Source organism: Leptonychotes weddellii, chromosome 14 (assembly GCF_054177405.1).
Source record: "Leptonychotes weddellii isolate Sample4059 chromosome 14, ASM5417740v2, whole genome shotgun sequence".
In the NCBI taxonomy this organism is placed as follows: domain Eukaryota; kingdom Metazoa; phylum Chordata; class Mammalia; order Carnivora; family Phocidae; genus Leptonychotes; species Leptonychotes weddellii.
In genome coordinates this window covers 64,548,671-64,557,564 of record NC_138382.1, presented here as the reverse complement: position 1 = coordinate 64,557,564, position 8,894 = coordinate 64,548,671, and the positions used below count along the sequence as shown (strand labels likewise).

Sequence of the window (8,894 nt, the reverse complement as noted above, 5' to 3'; positions counted from 1 at the left end):
ATAGAGATTTTGCATAAAGTTTGGTTTGAAGCCTCTCAGGGGCAGATTTTGAGTAAGAAAGGGTGAGAGGTGTACAACGTGGTTTGTTATCCACATATATTATGAAAGCTGGGAAAAATTTTTAAACAAATATTTTTTAAGTGGGGGAGGGGCGCCGGGGTGGCTCAATCGGTTGACCATCTGACTCTTGATTCCTGCTCAGGTCATGATCTCAGGATCCAGCCCCGAGCTGGGCTCTGTGCTGGGTATGGGTCTGTTTGATATTCTCCCTCTGCCTCTCCCCCCTCTCAAGCGCATGCACTCTCTCTAAGGAAAAAAACCGTGGGGCAGAAGCCTGAATTTTGGTCCCCGTCCATCCCTTCACACGCTCTGTGACCTTGAGCTGACTTTCCTTTCTAGAAACTGAGAGAAAGAGCAAACGTCTTCATTCAGCAGATGATCTTTCCAAAGAGCACAGTGCGGTCCTTGCTTGAGCCCCAGCCTGAGCTAACGCAAGTGGATTTCAGATTGCACCTCATTGCATCATGATATTTGCATATAACTTTTCCCAGAGGGTCCCCATCTGCGCAGATGGATTTAATGACCTCATTCGCCTCCTGCCTAGGCAGGGTCTCCAAGTGCTCACACCATCTCAGAGAACATCTTTGTCCTCCTAGCTTGTGGACTCATTCTCTATATCGAACTCTTCTCTCTGCCTCTTGGCCTTCCATCCTTCCTTCACTCCCTCCCTCTCAACCACTCCCCCTCCTGCAATTTTGCAACGATTTAAAAGAAAAGATTGAAGTATAAGCCCCAGCTCTCTCACCTACTCCTGTGACCTTGAGCATGTGAGGACTTCTGTGAGCCTCAGTTAATTCATTCATTAAATGGGAATAATGAAAGCATATACCTCCTGAGGTTGTGATAAAGGATAAGGGAATAGACGAAAACCATGTAATACACAATTCTTGGCATATGCTCCGCACATAGGTCAATCAAATGACAGATATCTGTCCCCTCATCTCTCCCTCCGTGAGGCAGGAACTACGTCAGTCTTGTTCATTCTTGTTTTCTCAGGGCCTGAGCCATCGAATGGAATCAAGGTCTGTTCATTTCTCCATCTCTTACTTACTTACTCCTTTCATTATACTCATGACTAGCACAACTCTGTCCCTCTCTTCAACTTAAATTCATAAGGCATTCCCAAGAACGGGAAGCATTCTCACAGATTGTCCTTCTGCTTACAACTACTTCCCGGTCATCCTGCCTTTGTGGAGGCTGTGCCTTCTAATCTAGAGTATTCTTCTACAACCTCCGTATCTCTAAGAGAAGCAGAGAATGTTAGAATTGGAAGAGACAGAGAGGGAAATCCTCCAGTCCAAGTGGGGGCTCCGATGGCAGAGCCAAGTCCAAATTTAATAACTGAGGTCAAGTGGGGAGAGTACCATCATGGGAGCCAGGAGACCTGGACTGGCATCCTTGCTTGACTCATAGTCACTGAACACTTTTGGGAAAAATCTCTTCACTGTCCTGACCCTTCGTTTCTACATCTATAAAAGGGTGGTTTTGAAAAACACTGTATTTCGTATGGTTGTGAAGATCAAACAAGAATAAATATCCAGAAGCCCCAGCACGTGGTCTAACACTCAGGAGATGCTTGATGCTGAATACATATGTGCTGAATCAAATTTCCCACCAGCTCACATTTCACCATCTGTCACACCTTTGCTGCCTGTCATCCCTCTCTCCTACCTCCCTGACTTCAGCAGCTTCTTTGTCCTCAACTCAACCCATTCCTTTATCTATTCTCTTCTCCTGCCCACATTCTAACATTAGAATGATCCAGTTACCTCTAATGTCCTGTGTGCACAATTCTCTCCATCTCTGTGACCCATTAGAGGTAATTTCACATCTGATTTAGCACTCATGCTTTCTGCTGCACCTCACATAGGCAAAAATTGAACAGACCTCTTAGAATAAGACCCAAAGCCCTTACCATGAGATCAAGGCCTTGCATGATTTGATCACACACATTTCTCGGACCTCTCCTGGTCCCCTTCTCCTCCTCACTTTCTGTGGCTTATTTACTTCTTGGTTCCTCAAATACTCCAAATGTTTTCCTACTTTTTTTTTTTTTTTGGCCCATAATCAAAACTTTTTTGAAAAACTGACACCAAAATAGGAGATCACTGTTGTATACCTTACAAAAGTAAAACATAATTATATTATCGTGGTAGATTAACTGGAATTACTGAACTGATAAGGCTTTCTGTGGTAGAACACACATTCAGGAGGTTGTGTGGATCACTAATGTTGCTTCCTTCTACATGAACACTCTTCTGTGAGTCTGGCCTTTCCTCTGTTGGCTGGCGCAACACTTTTTTTTTTTTTTTAATTTTATTTATTTATTTGTCAGAGAGAGAGACAGAACACAAGCAGGGGGAGAGGCAGGCAGAGGGAGAAGCAGGCTCCCTGCTGAGCAAGGAGCCCGATGTGGGACTCGATCCCAGGACCCTGGGATCATGACCTGAGCCGAAGGCAGCCGCTTAACCAACTGAGCCACCCAGGCGTCCCTGGCGCAACACTCTTGAACAGCCTACACAGAGAACCACCATCTGAGCAAGTCTCCAGCCATTAATGTTCCTCTGCCCTCACTCCTCTTTCCTGACCAGCTTTTCTTCCACTCTTGAGGCCTCCTGTCAGGTGTCACCTCCTCCCCCATTGGTCTGACCAGAAATGGTGCCATCACCTATGTTCCATATCACAGCATCCTATGTAAGCCCTTCTTGTGCTGAACTGCTCTGACCTGTATGCCAGCCAGCTCAGTCTGGGCAGGGAGCCTGTCTGTTGTTGACCTAGGTCTTTATACATCACCTAACAGGCCCTCGGTGGACTCATGAATGGAGGCACAAATGAATGCACGAATATGTACCCAAATCCAAGGCAGGGAGCCTCTGCTCTTGCCCTCACTTACTATGTGACTATGTACAAGTTACTTCCTTTCTCTGGGCTTCAGTTTCCTTACCTGTGCATTAAGATTCAATTTTAATGGTCTCTACCTTCCCGTCTGTCTGAAAAGCCTTCTCAGTCTGAGAAAAAAAAGCAGAAGGCCCAAGCCCTGGCCAGAAAGGATGTGGGAATTTAGGCTTTCTCGCATAAGCCCTGTCTTGCACGTTGCCCTTTCTGCCATCCCCAGGTCCTTCAGCTTCTCCAAAGTCATCAGCTGGGAGGGTCCCACCACCAGTTTGCTTCTCTGGCCAGTCTGGCCACCGTGGCTAAGTGGGCGTGGTATGACCATTTTCTTCCTTCCCCAAGTCAACCCAAGCAATTTCAACATTTTCCCAGAGGAACATGTCTGGAAACTGAGGGAAGGAACCCCAATCAGAATACAACAAAGTCTAGAAGGTTTGGTCTCAGGAGGCAGATCTGGAGCCTTCCTATCTTCACTGCATGCTTGTGCATGCAGCTGCATTTACTGAGCCCTTGCTAGGAGTTTAGGAGGCAGACAAGCCTGGGTTCAGGTGTGGGCTCCACATAGGCACTGCTTGACTTTTGGCAAGTCCTTGGCACCCTGGGGACTTCGTCTTAACCACTGTAAGGCAAGGGTCCTCGGAAAGACCTCACCGGATTCTGGTTAGGAGTCAATGAAGTAATGTCTCCAAACCAGCTCACAGAGATCCTAGTGCAGAGGAGATGTACAGCATCTTGTTTCCTCCACCTGCCTGCCTCTGGCATCTTAGCGAACTGCCTGTTCAGAGCCTGCCCTGGGGTCTCCTCTAGTCACAAGCTTCCTCCCTAATCAAGGGCCTACAAGTGGGAACAGAAGGGTGGAGACTAGCAGCTCTAGCCACTTCCCAGGTGTTCCTTGGTCTGACTTGGAAGAGGCAGGTGCACAGCAGCGAACATCACTTTAACACACACACACACAAGCACTTCCTGAGGGCCTTCCATGTGTCAGGTAATTCCTACCTCCTGGCTAGTCCACTCTGCACAACCCTGTGACACTACCGTTGTTAGCAACCCATCTTGCAGATGAGAAAATAGAGGTTTCAGAACATTTAGAACAAAGCAAACTTGCCCCAGGCCTCACTACCCATCAGTAACTAACTAGATGACATAGAATTCGAAAGTCCACTCCAAACACTGAGAGCTTTTCAGCCAGAGAGAGTAAGAAGGCTCCTCCTTCACAACCTGGCCAGGTTGACTGCTGCTTTATGTTTTTACAGCCAATAGCCTTTTATCCCTTTATTATGTGCCTGGCTGAATCAACCCAGTGTGCATTATCTCACTCACTCTTCCCAGCAACCCTGATAAGGTAGCTATTCTTACTAGCCCCATTTTTACATCTTAGAGGAAACTAAGATGCACAGAGGTAAGTCACTTGGCTGGCAGGTGGCCTGTGATCTGCATCCTTGTTTGTAACCACTCCTTGGTACTGCCCCCTCCCCCCAGGAGGCAGGCAGAGCAGGAGTCAAGGTCCCCTTTTGAAAGAGGAAGAAACTGAAGCACAGAAAAAAGGGCCACATCCTGGTAAAGTCAGCTCTGAGCCCAATTCCCAGATTCCCTGGTTCCCCAAGCAGCTTCCTACCTTCTCCCACAGATGGCCTCCCAAGAAAACCTACCACCCACAGCACAAACGCTGTGGTGGCCAGTTTACATTTGGGATTCCCAGCACCATGTGTCTAGGCTATCCCATAAATGGCTTGGCCACCCACTCTAGGATTCTGTCAACAAGCCCAGGTCAATGACTAAAGGCCAGGATTCTCTATTTTTTTTCCTCTGGGCTGGAGATGGTGCTCAGGCACAGGAGTTTCTCCTCTGGGTGAGTTGCCCAGGATAACACCTCCATCTGTGTGTGTGTGTGTGAGAGAGCTGCTCAGGAATGCAGCCCAGGCAAATGCACCACAAGGCCCTGGCTGCAGGTCCTCTGACGCTGGGAGACAGGCAGGGGTGGGATTCTGACTCAGACTCAACGGGGAGGTCACAAGCAGAGTGTGCAGTGTGGGGAGCAAGACGCATCCTATGCCAAACATCAGAAAGCCTTAACTGTCCACCCGCCCATTGTGGGAGCTTGGGCAAGTCACTTAACCACTCTGAGTCCCAAGGACTTCATCGTGTTGATGGAAAGATTTAATGAGATCCAGTAGACCAAGGTGTGATGTCAAGTACAAGGACTCCCTGTGAGCTCCTTGGAGGTAGGGTAGATACATGCCTGGTACAGGGCATGGAGGAGTCCATGAATACAGAGGCTTGTTTAAATGTGGAAACAGTGCTCATGTGGAGGGTAAGGTGGAGAAAAGGGAATGAGATTTGGGTTTGATTCCTTGCCCTGTTGGTGACTTAGTGTATGCCGTTAGGCAAGTTACTTTCCTTTCAGTTTCTCTGTTTGTAAGATGGAAGTAATACCAGTCCTGCTCATTGAAAGTATTTTAGGTAAAGTATAAAATTCATGTATAGCACTTAGCATGGTACATGGCATATAATATATGCTCAGTAAATGGTGGTGGATGATGAGGGCGACAGTGAGATCAGTGATGTTGGTGTTGATGGTGGTCATGATGATGTTGACAATGGTTATGAGGATGATAATTTGGGGGGATAGAAGGGTCTGATCCCTTTGTAGGATCAAACTAAAATGAGTGTCTAATTCAGCCACATGAAAAAGTCAAAGCTACACCTCAAATAGAGAAAAATTATAACACTCCAGAAGCCAATGATTTTTGGGACAAGGAGGAATTAGTGTAGTCTGTTTAGTCATCTTCCTGTTGTCTTTTATTAATCTTCCAAGCTAAACATGTCTAGCCCCTCTTCCAGGAAGCCTTCTAGGATCCTCTAGACTAGTTCAGTGATTAGAATCATTGAACACTCCTACGCTGTGTGGATAAGGTTCAGATTCCCTGGCTTGGTTTAAAAAGTCTGCTCAAGGCTCATTTTCTTACCTCTTACTACTTACATCCCCTCTCATTCTGTGCTTTAGCCACACTTAGGGAATTGTGGTTTCCTTAATATGCTTCCTTATGTCTGGACCTTTGCACAGACTGTGCCCTCTGCCAGAAACACTCTTTTCTCTCGCATCCTAATCTCTGGTCCTCCACCCCCCTACTCCTTTTACCTAGCTAAGACCTACTATGCCTTTCATGTCTCACCTTTGGAGTTTCCTTCTCCAGGAAGGTTTGTTGACTCTCCTCACTGGCTCTGTCTCTGTTAGCACTTAATATACTCTAAATATGTGGCCACTAGTCCACAAGACATGAACTCAGCATGGTTGGGACCAGGTCCATCTTGCTCATGGCCTAGAACAGTATCTGTCCCATAGCAGGTGCTCAACAGTGGGGTACATTGGAACTATTGATACATCACTGAACAAACAGATGCACATTCTTGACCTCACGAAATTTTCATTTGATCAGCAAGGGGCTAAGAATTATGAGATAATAAATACATTTTATAGTGCCAAGGTGATCAGGGTTATGAAAGAAAGAAAAGTGGAATCCAAAGCAAATGGGTGCGTGAGTGCCAGGGGTAATGTAAGGTGGGTGGTCAGGATGGAGCTCATTGAGAACCTGACACTTGGGCAAAGACTTGGAGGAGGTGAGGGGAAGTGAATCATGTGGATGAATAGAGAAGAATGTTCTCGGCTAAGGGAGGAGCCAGTGACAAAGTCTGTAAGGTAGGAGGACACCTGGCTGGACGGCTGGAGTTAAGTGAGGGAAGGTACTGATAGTAGGGGGTAAGATCAGAGAAGTAATGGAGGTAGGCAGAGCACATAGGGCCTTATAGGTCATTGGGAGGCCTGGTTTTTACTCTAAGTAAAATGGGGAGACACTTGAAGGGCTTTGCATAGAGGTGTGATACCACAAGACTTGTTTTAGGAAGACCATTCTGTTTGCTAATTTGAGATTTAAGAGCCATTGATGGACATCACCAACTCTGTAGCCCAATACCCAACCCTTTAGCATGGACCACCCAGCAGCATAGAAGGCTGCTGTCCATCTAAGGATTTTTAGAATGACTAGACTCCTTAGACCAATGGGCTATGTTTGGGTATAATGTCCTTCCCTACAAAACCACGTTTTCACTTAGATTTAGCAAATAAATATTACAACCCTATACTTAATGTCATCAGTTGGGCATGCAATCCTGTGCTGAGATGTTTCTGGGATTAATTTCTTCCTAATCTTTACTGGTCTCTGCCCCAAAAAGCCTTCAGGTTCTCACCAATGGCCAATTCCCTCAGGAAGCCAGATGGAGAATCCTTAGACATGAATATCATCCAAATGTCAAGAGATAAAAACCAAAGGTGAGCCTGGCCTGCCCAGGGTCACAGAAGTAAGTCACAGAACTGGGACTACACCCCAACTTCCCAGACATCTTCCAGAATCAGTCTCTTAGCAGCTGTCTAAACCATGACCATAAGTAGTGTTTCAGGCCACCATGCCTTACAAAACCTTGCTATGTTGAATAAGGCTGTTTCCCCTTCTTCCCTTAAACCTCCAACACATGCTTCCTTAGGATGATTCCAATTATAAATGAAATTTTTTTGTTATGAGGGTAAATTATTGAAGCAACCATTCTGGAAATCTCTGTATTCGAGACTCCTCAAGGCTCCAACAGGAAAATAATAAACTGACACGCTGAGAAGCTGAGTCCCACCCCTTCCTGTCTGCCTCGCACTGCAGACAGGTGTCTGGATGGGAAAACGGTCACTGCTGTCAGACTGGGTTTCCTGCACTTGCTTTTGTCTGCCAGCTGGGCCCAGGTCACCCCACAAGGCAGATGTGGGGAACAGCTGGCGTCTGGACAGACCAACAAGGGGAGGAAGGATGAAGGGAGCAGACAGACATCATTCTGGGCCAAGTGACCAGGAGGCCTGAGCCCCGGAGACTGGGAAGAGGTTAAGTTAGAGAGTTCACTAGAAGGACATCTGGGAGAAGATGCTGTGTGCTTACCCTTGGCCTTGAGTTCATACCTGGCACTCCTGTCCAGGCGCACTAGGAAGGAAGAAGACCACCCACCAGGGGAAGGGTAAAATGCCTGGGCAAGATGCAAGCTCATTACAACTAGATGTTCAGAATAGGGGTTAGAGGCAACTTCCTCGTGACTCAGGCTCACGAGGTTTCCCTCTCAGCTCTACCACTTGCTGGCCGTGGGACCTCAGCCGTTCTCAGCCTCAGCTGCCTTGTCTATAAAATGAGGCTAACAAGACAGCACCTACAATAGGGTGACGGAGTGATGAAAAGAGATGGCACTTGCAAAAGCAGTTACCACTATGCAGGGCACATCGTAAGCCCTCCATAAATAGTAGTGACTATTGTTCGGAGCCAGGAAATCCTAACGCCTACACTCAGCTCTGTCACCTCCTACAAGGGAGTTCACCTCTCTGAGCCTCCACTGCGTCTACCTTGTCCGGTTTTTCCTGCGGTCTCAAAGTGAGACAAGAGGTAGAGACTCCAAACCATGGCCAGACACATAGTATGTGCTCCATTAATGACATTACTGTCGCTGTGGAAGGTGCATGAAGCAAATCTGCCCTACCTGTGAGCTTCTGAGTGCCAGGCTGTGTGCTTGTAGGCAGGGAACGCCCCACGATGGGTGCCTGGGGCCAAGAGTTCAGCTAGGAACTGACCAGGACCAGCAGCACGGAGCAGGGAGTGAGAGGGCGGAAGCCAGCCTCTGGCCCCTCTCCTGCCGTAAGAGGCTTCCTGCTGGGGAAGCTGGAGATAGAAAGCAGGACTTTTTTTCCACTCAGAGGAAACTGCTGTCTGGGATGTCAGGGATGGCTGGCAAGGCTGGGAGCCTCAACCATTCCCCACCCTGTCTTTGCTGCTGGGAAAAGCCGCTTTCATCTTGGCCAAGGGAGGGGCCCCCCATCCAAGGTTCCCTGGCAGTCGGGGTTCACGGTGAATTGTCTCCAG

At 47.6% G+C, this 8,894-nt stretch overlaps 1 protein-coding gene across 1 annotated transcript in view; it reads right to left on the bottom strand.

Moving 5' to 3' along the window:
• The window catches only part of PAPPA (pappalysin 1), a 241,317-nt gene that overhangs the window by 7,716 nt on the left and 224,707 nt on the right, over positions 1–8,894 (bottom strand). The gene's annotated exons all lie outside the window — the stretch shown is intronic.